Below are 16208 nucleotides of genomic sequence, written 5' to 3' on the forward strand. Positions count from 1 at the left end.
ATAAAGGCACATGGAGAGCAGGTGAACACTTTGGAAATGCACCTATCATTTCCAGAGACAATAGGAGCGCAAAAACATCAATACAGACAGTTCTTTCCTATTGTAACCTGCCAATTTGGATAAACACTTGTATGTGAGGAAGAGCTGGACAAAAAAATAAAGAAAAATAGTGTCAATTATCTAATAATTAGAACAGTTAAGAGGTCACAGATTTGAGTTTAGAAGTTTTTCTAACCAAAATAAAAAAAAAGGGTGGGTTTAGGCCAGCGACATGCAGCTGACTCACCAGTTTAGCATAGAATATCCATGGGCTTAAGTCTGCACAGGGGGTGGATTTAAAAATAACTGTGACTAGTTTGTTCAAAATGCCATGTTGTGGTGTTCCCCTGTTCCTTATTGAGGAAGAAAATATGCGAGAATGTGAATTTAAATCCAGGAGCTAATCTGACAATGTCCTATTCAATTGAGTTGAAAGTGCATAATTATGCAAAATATCTAACTGCTCCCAGATTTGAGCCACTGTGCAAAGTATTTATAGCGCAGACCTGAAGTCAATCTATATTTTATTGCTGTCTGAGTTTTCTGCATGAGAAATCAGCCTTGGTGTGAAAAGGCTTTTAGTGTGGTAAATCCTTGAGCAGCGCAACTGTACAGTATGGATAGAGATGCAAATCAAGCGCATAAGGTCAATCTTCACATTCAAACAAAAACAACATGAGCAAAATTACTTGTCTCTCACAGCAGTTTTCTCAGCCTTGCATTCATATATCTTGAGATATTAAACCTAACGTTTTAAGTCACTTGGGGGCAGCAGAAACAAGCTGTGAAAACAACATATCGTCATATCTTCAAGTCAATATGGAAATTCTTTAAACATTTACACATCCAGTAGTTGTAGTTGTGACTCTGGCCACATGGAAAAGGTGCCATGCCATTGTTCCAACAACCCAAAAATGTAGTCAGGAAAATATCACATTGGATTGAAAGCCCATTTCTCCAGCAGCCCATTATCCCAAAAAAAACAAACATCCATTGCTCCAATGTCCTATTCCTCCAAAAATACTAACTTTTTATAATTAGTTTCAGTTACCCAGTAGCTTTTGAGCCACCAATCCCTAGTATTTTTTATCAAACCTTTGCTGGGTTTTTTAACTGACCCACAGCTTTTCCAGCAGATTTTGTGCCACCAAACGTAGATCTTTTAACCCTTTGAAACATGGAGCAACATCAATTTCCTTTTGCTGCTTTCAGACACCTTTTACAAGTATTTACAGTTTGAACACTGAGCAAGTTGGTGATACTTCTTTTAAAAACATGGGAAAAAGGCACTGAGTAACTTGGTATGAGAAGTTCCACAAGAAATAAGTGGATTTAGAAAATAGAAGAGCAGGAAAAAATATTTATAATTATGAATACATATTTACATATCTATCAATACAGATTTAAATACATATTTAAATTTTTGTTACAGAGTTATTAAAATTAGGCATTTTTTCCCAAGCTGTGTTTGCTTGGTTTGTGTTGTTTTTTTTTTTTTATTCTATTTTATTTTTCAGTTAGTTTTTTTATTTTATTTTCTGGTGATTTTCTTGTACATTTTACTAATTTCTTGCTAATTTAGGGTAATTTCTTCTTCTGTTGCACATTTGGAAAGAAATCAAGCCAATTTGCTCAGGTTTTAAAGGGTTAAGTCAATACGCGACCTTTCCCTAACCATGACTATTGTGGAAAAACTTGTTCTCTTGGTCTATTTTCATTTTGATGACAAGTAGAATAAACTCAATGAGCCTTAGTTGATCTTACATGAACATATGTTTTAAAGCACACAAATCTTACATGTAATTGTGCTATTTTGGAGGATTCAAAACAATTGCCTTGTAACTCAAGGTCCAATTGGTTTAACACTTGAGTGTAAACATTTACTAGGTCTTTATCTTACAGTATCTTAACCTTCAAATACTCAGGAACCTTTTCACAAGTTTCATTATCTCTGCTAGAAAATAATTTACAAATATAACATATCGATGGTTTACAGAAACGTACAATGCAAACATTTTGTCTCGCGATTGGGTTGTCTAACTGCGTAGAGAGATACTTTTGGAGAAACAGGACTTCGGATCAATGAGCGTTTTCTTTTGGAGTAACAGGCTGCCGGAGAAATGGGCTTCCAGTCCAGTGAGATATTTTGAAGACTACCAGGACTTTGGAATTTTGGGCCGTCTAAATGACTGACAGTCCCAATGGAAAGTTTAAGTCAGATATGCACTCCTCTTTTGGCTTTGGTTTGTTTTTTTACTACAATTCCTGAGGAAATATTTGGCATTTTAACTGTTAAATGTTCCACAATACTCTTCAGCTAGACACAAATTGGACAGGTAGCATAGTGTACACTCAAGTGGAAAAGAAGTGAAACCAATGTGCAGAAGTGCCAAAAACTGCAGTTAATCAAATGGCCTCTCAAGGCTGGCTCCAAAACAAATTCAGTCCCCAAAGGCAACCATGTTAAAATGCCCAACTTTGCAGCAGAAATAAACATGTTTACAGCCCGTTACGAAAATTAGTTTTGGTCTTTATAGCTAATTTTAACATTCATGACAATTGTACAGGGCTGCATTTTAAAAAAAATATTTTACCTGTTCACATTTTATCAAGGCCCAAAGTTATGCATATTTAAGGGTGGGGCTGCTCAACTGACAGGCTTTCTGCAGAAAGTGTGGCTCTAAAAAGCCAAAATGAGGACTGCCGAAATGCTGAAGTCATGGCTTCAAAACTACAGTCCACATACCGACGTCACGGTAGCTACATCCTTCATTTTAACAGTCTATGTGTACAGTGAGTTGATTTGAGCTTTTTATCAGAACACTGACACCTGCTGTGGCTAAAATATGTGATGAAAGTGGTAAACAGAAAACCAAAACAATCAGCTGAAAGATGCTGAAATGCTCCAAAGAGCTTAATGGAACCGCAAAGGGGATAATCATCTGTTAATGGAATAATGTCTGGTAATTAGTCAAAGTCATCATTTACACTGAAATAAAAAAAATATTAATAATTGCATGGTTATTTCTGTAATACTCTGTAATTCTTTCTTTCAGTTGCCCTGGAGCTATGTGACAGCAGATACTCATGAGACATGATTTCTTTGGGCTGCTCACATGGGCATAGAAGCTAAAGGGCTTTGATAATGGGAACACATGGGGACCAGAGTACTAGCACCAGAGCTGTTACTAGGAATCCCACCGGCTATAGAAACCAACACAGAGGGCTGTAATGAAAATGTTCCCTCTTACTGTTTTTTTTACCCCCTTTCTGCCTTTTTCTTCTTCTCTTCAGAGTGCACCTTGGCAACCTTGGAGAGAGAGCTCTTTTGACAGCTACCACAGGTTATTACTTTTCTGACCAGGGGCAACCAGACCTCTAGAGAGTCCATTAGCAAGTAGAAGAGCAGTTGACTTCTACAGTATAGCTGGTAAGCAGACTTTCAACTTTTAAAAGAGGACGGAATCGAATCAAGTGCTTATTATCCATCAGAACTTGACAGCTTGTGCGAACTAGGATCAATGAAGTGCCAAGGTGAGGGCTTTGTGAGGACACTGATCACTGTCAGGTTGTTTGTGCAGGGGATTGCGTCCTTTATCACAAAGTGTAAATCAATACATACCAAAATAAGACCGTGAATATGCATTTTATCTAAAGGTATGTAGAAGATAAAGAAAGTCTATGAAAAAAAGAACATACATTCATGATTGTAAATTCCTTTTTTCATAGTGAAATGAAAATATTAGAAATATAATTTTACAAGATGACGTTTCATGCTGTTCTACATTAGAGAGGGTGAAAAACAAACCTTTATTTTCTTTACTTTGTGTGAGTACAAAGCTTAACAGCAAACCTAAAGAAAACCTTTGAATCTTTTTTTTCCTCACTCTCTTACATGATTTATTCTACATCTCTCCCCCTTCTTCCTAATTCTGAGAGTCCTGTTCTCCCTTTATCTCCCTCTCTTTTGCACTGCATTTCCTTGTGTCTGGCACTACAGATAAGATGCAGGAGATAAAGAGCGTAGATGCTATCAGGAGATAAGGATGAGATGAGGTGAAAATAGAGAAGTAACGGCGGATACAGGGAGGAGGGGACGGAGAACAAAAGCAAAAAACTCCCCTTCATTGAAAAATGCCCTTGACCTGTGCACCATGGAAGTAGACGGCTACGTCTGTCTCACAGTTAGTGTTCATATAAAAAGACTGTCTTGTCCAACAGGCCCTGACAAATCAGAAGGAAACTCCAGATGAACTGATTCAGCCATATGTGTTTAGTTTACATTGTTCTCCATCTACACTTTATTCGGGCCATTTTATTTCCACCAGTGTAATAGCTGTGCCTCTCAGAGGCACACACCTCATCTATGAAATCAGTCTGTCATTTCCACCTGCAAACACCCAGAGTGGCAGCTGCAACTTCATTTCCGTGCTCACTTCTGTCTGTATCTTGAGTGCACGCATGCGTGCGTGTGTGCACATGCATGCGAGCGATGAATAATATGTAATTTCAGACATTTATAAATGCCATTGACACGGGTGATCAGACAAGGGTGACGTGACAGAGATTGGATTTGAAGGTGGTGGAGTGGGCTGATTTTCAAGAACTCCACAGCCGCAGCATCTAGAATACACTAGAGGCAGAACAGGAGTGGAGACAGACAGCTGTCAGACGAACAGCAAATGAAGTGAATTAGAATCTGGCCCTAATCATAGCTTTGGGCTTAGCAGAAGGGACTCTAATTTATTACTTGTCAGACACTGTGTCTTCTGAATATGCCCTTTCAGCACAGACACACCACCTTATTGACGAGTGGCAGGCTGATTTTCTTTTTTTTTTCAGCATGACTTGAAAATATGTTTTCCTTTCAATAATAACCTGTGAAACTAAGCTGATTTTTTTTTTTTCATGAGCAGGTACGATGGTTACTACTGTAACAAAATAATTTAACAAAATGATTCAAAAGCAATCATTGTCATAATAATAATAATAATAATAATAATAATAATTAATTCAAATACAATAACCCAAAATATCAGCTGGTTTTGTTTTCATACAAACACAACTTAACATTTCGTGATAAAGATTTGTCTGGGTGAAGATAATGTAAAGCAGAGCAAAAAAATAAATACATATACTTCTCCAAACTTGACCATACATAACAATAATTTTAAACATCAACTATTACTCCAATCACATTCATCCAAACTATATTAAAGTTGCTAAAATGCTGTCAATAAAAAATGATTGTTAAAGTGTATGGTTTTGCTTTTTCTTTTTGCACATCTGCATGTCTACATGCAGACACTGATATATCTGTAATGATGGTGGAATAACAGGCTACTTTGGCAGTTTTTTTTTTACCAACTCTGTAACATATTAATGTGTGTAGTGTGTGTAAATGAACTGTGGTAAACATCTCTCCATCTAAACGGCACCAAGATCCCCCTTTATCTCCTTTCTGATTTTCCCCTTTTTTGTCCTTTTTTCTGCTTTCTCTGGTCACAGAACCAAATGCAAAAGTATTTTAGTCTTTCAACTGCATAGGTAGCCCTGTTTTAATAAAATACCATCTTCCCAGCAATTAAATACTTACATAAATCCGCCTGCCACTGTACTGGTCATACTTAATATAATAAACATATGCAATTTCTAAACAAGAATTTTATGTGAATAATGGAAGTCAAGGCCAAATAAACTTTACTTTTCATTGTGTTCCATTGCATTTATTTGTCAATAGTTATAGCTGATGCTTCTTATGCGTCTTTGCAAATAAAAAATATACTGAGTTCATAATGGCAAGGCAAAGACAGAAAGGCGAGTGCTAAATGGTAGTGTGTTTAAATGTGATATCGTAATGTTTTATGTGTATACAGAACCATCAAATCTCTTCCTGTCATACACCCAGTATGACAGCTGTTGTTGTTAGGGACAGCCTCAGTCTCTCACGATGATAATTACAACTCATGCAATAAGATTCGGACTTGGTAGGTTGATAACGAACTGCTATTTCTTTGGCCTTGAACGACATTCAACGGAAATGGCTTTCACAATAACACAGTTCTGACTTTTTTCCCACAGAATTATGCCTTTGGTTTGTAAGGTGTGTAAGTAGAAACACTAGTAGGTTTCATGGAAATTAGAGTTTGATCAATGTCTGTTTTTTGCCAATGCAATCCAGTGTAGGCGTTTAACCTGTCACTCGCTTTGAAAATGTTGCAGTGGTCGGGAATGACTGATTCATGAAGATCAACTGAGGAATAATCTACACAACGCCTCCATATTTCGATACAAAAACACAACACAACAACAAGAGTTTGTCTGGGAGCTGAAAGATTCTGCTGTCATAAATGACCATGCAAATAACAAGCTAGGCTACCTACTGTTGGCAATGTCTGTCTTTCCAGTAAATATCGCAATATGAAATCTGTGTTCTGTTTTAAAAATTTAAAAAAGTGGTTACATATCCTGTCTGATCTTAACTGCACTGCTGATATCCAGTGCTGTAAAGTAACAAACTAATGATACTGTTACAGTACTTGAATTCTTTTAAGAGTAACTGTACTGTACTACAATACATTTCCCCTGAGCATTTTATTACTTACTACAAAATAGGGAAGTATGGGAGGGAGTGACAAACAGACATATGGACAAATGAAGAAAGGAATGGGAGGGAAGTAAAAACCGGAATTTTTTTCTTTAAATAATTTCATTTGTGTAAAAAAAAGACATTGTTTTTTATCAAGAGTAATGTACACTCCATTTTTAAGGGTAGTGTGAAGAAATAAACATCAGAATATTGACTTCTTGCTGTTTAACAGCATTTACTTGTACTTTTATTGTCAATGATGCATTTAAAAGCATAAAATTATTTTGATACTTAAGTACAGTAAATATTATATAAAGACTTTTACTCAATTAATATTCTATTAGGTGACTTTAACTTTTACTAAAGTCATTTTCTTGTAAAATATCTGCACTTTTATTTAAGTATGGCAATCAGGTATACTTCATCCACCACTGCTGATATCTATCTAAATTCACACTGACCCAACCCTAGTGCACATACAGTATATCTTTTTTTTTTCCAGACTTGGCGTGGAAACACCTTCAGTCAGAAATCTCAACTGGACATGCAGCACATGACAACCAGCTCAGCGTATCTTAGCAGCAGAGTATGGAGTAAATACACCTGCTTTTACACTCCACTGTGCATATTCATGAGAAAATTCAAAGAAAAGATCAACATATGGCAACTGGAAATTAATTTTCCATGCACAGTACAAAGTGTGGGCCACCACCGACATACACAGATTTAAACTTTTTTTCACATAATGCCGTAGCGTCACGTTTTAAATCTGTAACACAGCACTGCTTCACAGTGGCATGCACAAATAAAGTATCAAACTGAGTTCATATATTCCAAGCATACATTTTCTGGAATACAAAAAGTCCAGGTGATATTCACCATTTTCTGCAAAACAGCAAACACATCAGCATCATTCCAGCAGTTCAATCCCACCTTGTGCCCTGCACCAACACATCACTTATGTTGTATGTTTACTGAACCCTTTAAAGGCCTACTTCCAGGTGAACCACAGGTCAATATAGCACAGCTAACAGGGATAACAATACACAAACATACACACGCACAAGAAAAAAGTTGTCACACAGCAGCGCAGCCCCCCTCAACTGCAGTTTATGTTCTGCCTACTGGAAACATCCAAATGAAATTGGAGATGAGTGAAACAACAAGTCATAAACATGCCGCAGTTTTTAACATCCCATTAAGGCATGCGAGGCAGGGGAAACTGTTCACTGATTACTGTTTTGTCAGGGAGATGCATTTGGGGCTTGAGTGAGGAGGGAGATTATATTAGTGTTACAGTAAAGCTGTGGAAGAGCGCTGAATTGGATTGCCTCAAAGGCATGCTTTTTCCTCCTTTCTCTACTGATAGAAATCCCACGGAGAGGCAGGGACTGTTTTGAAAGACAACAATGACAAATGTGATTAATGAAGAGTCTCTGGGTTTGGCTATGATCCCTAAACAAATCGCACCTTCACTCACTCCTTTATAAAGCAGTGCACATGTACAATAATCCTTTCATTAAGACCATTGAGCTGAGGAGACAAATACAACCACAGATTTCACTCTCTTACACATATAAGGTTGACTTCTTGTACGTCTAACCTCTGATCCTGATGCCCATCTTATAGCACCATGTAAGCCTGATGTCTGTGCCTGTGCTTGAGCGAACATGCTATCTATGAGTATGACCATGTGAACCCCATCAGCTCTCCTCACGCTCCAACCAATTGCTCAGCGTATATCCCCTCTGCTGTGGTACACGCTCCACTTCCTGCACCACTGCCTCCTTATTTATCCCATCTTTTCTTCTCAGTCTTCTTTGTTTTTCACTTCACACAAACTTTGAACCAGTCACTCAGTATGTCGATTGCAAATAGTCTTACTTTGTGTGTGTTGATGTGTGTGTGTGTATAAGTTACTAGGCCTGTTACCTTTAGAAGTGGTGGACCAAAAGCTAAAGTCAACCCCAGATTCTATTTACACAACAAAGCCATTTAAGATACTGAGAGAGAGTGGACAAGACTGTTAAAGACAGAGACCTGCAAAGAGAGAGAGAGTCTCTAACTGTCAACACATGGGTCTTAATTTACATTTGCAAAAAAATGAGTACTTGCATCTCGCAGCTATGACAATATTTTTTTCTGGAAAAAAATGAGAAAACCTGCATGAATGAAGAGTCGCACAGCTATCTGACATGACACAGATAACAGCTGTAACTCTTTAGAACCTGGTGTGAAAAAGCCATTTTTAAATAATTCCATTATTAATTACATCAGTCTCAGTTTGAGTGTGGCATCCTCCAGCACACAAACACTGTATAAGCTATGTGAGCTGTCGTTACTTTGAGGAAGACCCCCAAATCAACTGATTTCTGGCTTCACTTCTGATACCCTGAGTAACAATGATAATGTTTATAAGCATAAAACATTTATTCAAAAAAGACAGTATCCCTACTAAGCTGTTAACATGGCTAATGAAAATTATGATTCCAATAATATTCCTGTTCACATGCAGCTGTGCATGCTCCGATTACCATGCTCTAATATGTTGTTCATGTCGTTATGGATTATATGGAAAAGTGACACCAATGTCACTGGTGCCAGGATTTTCACAAATTTTACCACCAGTGCCAGACCTGTTCGCCTGTGCCAACACAGCCTCCCTCTTTCATTCCTTTAACCACCTGCTTGTAGAGGTCAGCGTTACAATATTTGCACATATGTTGATATCAAAGTCTTTCATGATGTTTAATAGAAGTTGTGTTTCTCCCTCTGACCAGAAATGTGGGCTTGCAAGGTGCCATGTGTTGCAAAGCGTGGTAAAAACCCCAGTTGAGATGCATATTCTGAATGTACTGCATACATGTCCAAAGAATGCTATTAAACCTGAATAATACTAGCATATCTCACGTCTTAATCGGGAAACCGCAAATTCAGAAAAAAAGGTCTAATTTGGAATATCCAAAAAGAATATGCTGTTTGCATTACCCACATCACATTCAGAATTCTATCACGTTAAGAATAATAGTGGAATATTAGTGTGCATGTAAATGTACCAATTGATTCATCTGTTGGTTATGTTACTCTGGTTTATAACGGATGCAAATGTTTAAAACAGTCAAACATCTCTGTTTAATTAATCTGGGACTAAATTAGGTTTCCTCATGAATTCCTGCTTAGTCAACTGCTTTGTCTTCTAAATTCCGCTCTCGCCCAGTCAATGTGCTGCTGGTTTCTCCTTTTTTTTGCAACAAAAAAAAGCAGACTGAAAGCAAACTCATCGTGGTGAACTGATATTGTATTGAGACAATAACGAATGTGGGGATAAACCATCGATCAAAGACCTGTCGAGTCAAAGTGTCTCAGAAACACCCAAACAGTAAAATGAGAAAACTCCTCAATGTCGAGGCCAAACACAACAGAGCAACTCCACTTCACATATTTCTGATATTGAATAAAAATATTTCCCTGAAACAGTAAATGGTGTCTAGAACTGCGAATCCCACTGGTAATTAACTCCACAGACTGCAGCTTTATGCAGATCTTAGCCACTTTCAGTGTTACTGGTGCCAGACTGTGTTTGAGTCATAACAGCTCAAACGCAGTGTTTGTTTGAAAGTCGACTCTCAGTCCTAACTATATGTATATAAGCTATGCAGTATTTTCTTATAAAACAATGTATAGACTTATACAGTGGTAAACCGTATCAATCATCACTTTTCTGCAGAGACCCGTTTGCCTGTATTTTCTTATTTTCCTCTTATTTTGCTGTGTTCAGGATGTTTTGTACCACCACAGCATTTAGAAAAGGTCATGGCTCTATGAAAAGTTAGTAACCAAAAGAAAAAAACAAATATGGGCTGAATCCCAGTGTTTATTCACATTAACTCGCTCGTAGAAAACCACAGCGTCACTTCCATATATTCAAACGGCACTGAGCAAACTTAGCCTTAATTGATTGGTTTTAAGCCCCCTAAAAAGGTCAACCTAAAAAAACAATATAAGTTTAAGTATATGCTATATTTGGAATATTTTCACAGCTTCGGTTTGAGGTAAGACAGCCCTTAGTGATGAGGAATTAAAGCCATTATATCAAAAACACCAGACTTCACTAAGAAAAACAGTTATGTTACTCCACTCATAAATATTCAAATATAGTGTATACTTACACTGACATTCATTTTTTTTTAGGCGGATAAATGTGTTATGTTTTGTCATCCACAGCACAGTGGGCAGTACAGTTACAACTGTAACTGACAACAGTAATAAACAAATTTTGCCAAATTTACATAACTATACAGTTCAAAACAGTTTTCTACTCAGAAGTGACTTTTTTTGTTAGCGTAGTGTTACAGTGATTTGGTCTAGGGCGAAGCAGAAGGCCAGATGAGAATATATCTGGGTTTGGCTTTCACTTTCTCTTTTTCTGGTGTACATTATTACAAACATTAACCGACAATCCTACATAGTATTCTGTTCCTTTAAAGGTAAGGGTAGACCTTAGTAATCCCTAATAACAGTAAAATTCTTCCTCTAAAGACCAACCTGGGCCTTGGATAGTGGTCAACACTCATGGGGGGACCCCTTAAATATTTACCAAGTGGACCCCAGACAAGCTGTTTTATGATGGCAAGAGATTTACTTGTGACAGAGAGCATCAGCAAATGTCAGGGCGAATCATCTTAAGAACATCAATAAAACATAGAAAAGCAAGGCTTTAAAAACCTCTACGGTCCATCCTGTCCGATTCAGTATGTCTCTGGGATGTCCCACTCTAAGTCCACTAATGCACACATACACCCATGCAACAGAACATGCAGACTGAATATTTTACAGGTTCTGAAAACTACCATAAGTTAAAAAAATCTGAGAAATAAATACCTGATTTGAGTTCCTGTGATCACACCGCATCCCGCCCTTTAGTCAAATTCAAACACGCAAACACACCTGTGAAGCAAAAAGGAAAGTGTTAGTTCCCTAATGCACAATATGTAAGACAATTCATAACATCTACATAGAAAGAAATGCAGAGGCAGACCCTGCCTCAGTCAAGTAGTGCAATCATCTTCTCCATTACTTGTGAATATGATTGAAATCCATAATCTCATTCTCAGATAGTATCCCTTCAGTCTCCCACATTTCCTGTCTGTCTCCATTACATTGTGCAGCGATGCATACAGTAGATGCCCTACACACACCAGAGTTCATCTTGAACAAAAGCCTTGTGCTGTGCAACGTCTTGTACAGGAATGTGGTGGATCCTGGGCAATATTTTACGTACAGCTTTATGATGATTATCAACTTAGCTGGAAAATTGGTATCATCAGTCTGCTTGATTTGCCTGTTATCCAATTCATATCATACTTTTGTCCCAAAGCATAACCCTTTTAGACACATAATACCGTACACTATGACAGAAATGTCATGCTGTTGTCTAAAAGTAAACTGAAAAGGGACAAAGAAAGGTTCCTTTCAGTTTTCTCTGTTGTTTATGAAGTTTAGTTTGAAGCTTAAATAAAGAGTCTGCATGGTTTTATCTTTGGGGAAAATGAACTCAACCTTGAAGTTGACATGATCTTTAAGTAACAGTACAAACAACATAACATCACTTTTTCTGTGGTAGATTAACTTCCTGCTCTTTAGCTTAGCTTGGCACATAAACTGGTAATAAGTAGAGCCAGCTAGCTTAACTCCATCAACAGTGAACCGATACACCTTTAAACAACTCCATCAGTTCCTTATTAACAAAAGGGCCTGATTTAATGATCTCCAAGACTTGGTCTAAAGTGAATTCAGGTGTGTCCAGCTCCACTTTTGCTCATTAAATGGCACATAATCTGGGTGCAAAGTAAAGGGCAAGGGGCAAAGGGGTAGGACATTGTCCCTTCATTAATCATGCCGTAAATAATTTTGTTGTTGTTTGCCTTTTTTTATATGGACAGACAAAGCTTAAACAGAGGAAGCAAGAATATAACTGAGATACAACTGAAGACCTCTCGTCTCAGCTTGACCACATTCAGCATCTCACAAGTCCTGTCCTCTGAGTGGCTACAGCTACAGTCACACCTGCCTGACATTGTTGTTCCTGAATTAAGTCACTATGACAGTTGCCTTCTACCATCGGAGTTTGTCTTGCCTGTGAGTGTGAAACGTCAAATAGGACTAATATACGATCCTGGATCAGTTTTAAATGTCCCTCATGAATTTTCCATTACTCATGCAATGTCAAGACTATTGTGTTGACATTTAAATATTATCTTATTAACAAGTCAGTTTTCAAATTAATGCATGCATACAGTTATCAATGACCTGCACTGTGACTCCAGTCAGTCAAACCTTTTACAGACACATTTCAGACTAGGCTCAGCAATTACCAAATTGTGTTTCTAATGGAGTGAAATGACCTGCAGAGAGCCAAAGAATTCAGGCAGTTCTGTAAGCATGGAGAGACCTTAAGACTTGTTCACCTCATCAGAGCAATCAAACAAATTAAACAGCCATTAGGTGAAACTGCAGAGCCCTACTGAGAATGAAGCAATCTTCTACCCAGATGCTTCACAAACACCACTGCAGGTATTTATAGCCAGAGAAGAAAACGCAAATGTGCCACATGTGCTTTTTTCACACAGATATGAACTCAATAAAATTCTTGATTCATGAAAATAAATGTGAAATGTCAAGTTGTCACCACAAATCCCTATGTGGAATCAGTCATGTCATTATGTCAAGGGGGAAGGCATTTGCTTGCATTAAGGGCGATTGATGGAGGGTGAATTATGGCGCTTGCTCTATGAGGCAGACTGACTAAATTCATCAAGGGCTGCATAAAAGAACATCATGCAGTGTTAGCATTAGAGTGTATGAATGTGAGAGAAAGACACAGTCAGAAGGGAGGAAATCGGAGAGGGGCCATATCAGATTTCAAAAGAAGGTGCATACTGCAAGAAATGCAAGCAACTGTAAGATATAGCTTCAAGGAAACGTGGGAGTGGATAAACACATGTCTCAGATGCTTCGGCAGACGATAGTGTATGCCCCAGTCACGGATTGCTTCCCAAAGCACTCATTTTGCTTCATTTCCCGTTCCATCCTTAGTAATGAATAGCATTCATCACTGCATGGATATGTCTGTGGCTGCATACAAGGAAAAAAGACAGGAGGGGGAGGACAAAGACAGTGGAAGGGCGAGTGATAGTCTTTCTCCTCTACGCTGACATGCTATACTAATGAAACTCAATAATTATAGTCAATAGGGCCCTGACATGCAAATCTTATAGTCTCCATAATTACACCCTGATAGTCTCCTATACATCCTGTCAAGAAATGGACAGTTGTCAAGGTTTAACAATCAGAGCAATAGGCACAGATAGGCATGTTCTCAGAAAATGAGTCACAGCGTTCATCAGCCATGCTGTGTATGTAGTCTGCTGACGGCTTGGAGGATCAAGGCTCTGTGCAGCCATTGTCACTGTCACCGCATGCTGACTATACTTCTGATGCCGCCTCCACCCCTCCCATCCCCCTGTGGTCCCGAGGACAAGATTCTGCTTCGCTGCACTGTGCCATGCAGTTTCAGCCTGGATTTCCCTACGAGCTTAACAGGGAGTGTAGCCCTCTCATTGTTTAGCACTTCAAAGGAAACAAGAGAAAAGAGAGAGGAGCAAGAGAGGGAGGGAGAGAGAGAGAGAAAAGGAAATGATAGACACAGGGTGAGAGAGGGAACATGAAAAAGGAGAAGGCAGAGGGGAAGCAGCAAAGGAACAGAATAGGAGAGTGGGAGTGAGAATATGAGAGAAATAAGAAGCAAAGAGATGGACAGAGTTTGAATGCAAGTAGTTGCTTTCACAGCAGCTGCACTGCCAAGTGCTACATCTAGTACGTCTTTTCAAAAAAGAAAGACTGAGGCACAACACAAAGCAGGTTTTTTTTTGGGTTATATGGCAGCTTTGATTTATTTCAGAAAGTATGGGCCAAGAGTCAAATTAAACAACTGCTCCGTAATTCCTGTAATATTTTGCCAAATATGGATGTAGTCATACCATTTGGTGTTTTGGCCATCTTGCAGATAAACGGTCAATATCTGGAGTGTACGGCATCTCTGTTGAGGCCATATGGTGCTTTTTTCTGCCTCCAAAATGGCTTTTCCCTGTGGCAGTGGTATATGCACCATAGTTGCAGTAGATATTTAGGTATCTTGTCATGAGGCTTTGGACCTAAATTACTAAATTGGGAATTTCAGTGCATTCCAAAGACAACAAAGGCTTTGTAAACTGACAAAGCCTGATTATGGAAAAATCTTATATATCTAAGCCCCTTTAAACATGTTATACTGTGACTTAAGTATCATGATAACAACTTATTGTGGAGCCCCTGATGATTCCCATCCCTACCGATTTTCCCCGACCAGTTTTAATGCTAAACTAAATGCTAACTCTCTGCTGGCTTTAGCTTTCCATTAACAGACAGGTATGAGTATGGCGCGATCTGTACCACATGCATATTTCCCAAATTGGCCATATCCAAGGTTATTCAAATACTGTTGTCACAATGACGGTTATGGACAAATGATTGTCCCATGAGCGGGGAATAAAACACTGCATTATACCACAGGGCAACCCTCCAAACACTTCAGGTAAATACTACATGTATGTGTTAGTGTATAAGTTGAACTTCAGTTTTGATGATTTAGAACAATGCATAAAAACATAGAAAGGACATTGCTTCAGGGAAAATATCCGCTTTGTGGATATAATGAAGAATTATTCGGTGCATGAACTTCACTCCCCATCGCTCTACCACAATCTTAATTACCTGTCTAAGAGCTTGGCTGTTACGACAGTAATAGGGCATTAGTTAATCCATGTAGCATAAACAAAGAATGGCACATCTGCACATAATTACAAATCACCAGCTCCAGGACTTTCACATTCAAAAGTCTAACCTGAGACTGTTGGTTGGCTAAAGAGCATTTTTTCATTTCAGTGATGCATTTTCAGTAATTCTACTTGTGAGCAACACGCACTGCTCTCTAAATTGAATACAACCAGTTACTACCATTCATTCAATCTCGGCAGATATTTAAAAGGATGGCTGTTTATGTTAAGATTTTTATTGCAAGCCCATCAATGCCTTGGTAAATTATTTTCAAAAAACTGACATAAAGGAGTTGGTCCTCTCAAAAGTCTTGCAAACAAGACAAAGACAATTGAAATATTAAAATTCTCAGCCACACAGCGGGGGCTATTGACTTAAAAGTCATATTCATAAAAAGGAAATATGAGGAAAGATTATGTGACTCATCTCTCCTGAGCATCCTTGTGTGTATTGTGCAGCTTTGGCCAAGTTTACATAGAAGCAAAAGAAGAAGAAAACTAAATCCCTATATAACAGCAGAATGCTCATTAGGTATGCACATTAACTATTGCATTGCTCTTTTCACATCTGTCCTCAGTTAAAACACTTGTCAATCTGCAGATATGAGAGAAGGAAATAAACAAACACATAACAATTAAACAGCCAGTGTCTATTAAGGAAAAAAGAATCTACTGCAGAACAAGGTGTGTTTGTTGGCGGGGACAAC

The 16208-nt window shown here is 38.2% G+C and overlaps 1 protein-coding gene across 1 annotated transcript in view; it reads right to left on the reverse strand.

The window, feature by feature from the left end:
* LOC121954395 (protocadherin-15-like) overlaps positions 1–16208 on the reverse strand; it is a 254356-nt gene that overhangs the window by 212678 nt on the left and 25470 nt on the right. The window contains exon 2 of the mRNA XM_042501870.1: positions 11510–11575. The gene's annotated coding sequence lies outside the window, so the exon portion shown is untranslated. The remainder of the gene's footprint in view (positions 1–11509; positions 11576–16208) is intronic.

Source organism: Plectropomus leopardus, chromosome 15, assembly GCF_008729295.1.
Source record: "Plectropomus leopardus isolate mb chromosome 15, YSFRI_Pleo_2.0, whole genome shotgun sequence".
Lineage (NCBI taxonomy): Eukaryota > Metazoa > Chordata > Actinopteri > Perciformes > Serranidae > Plectropomus > Plectropomus leopardus.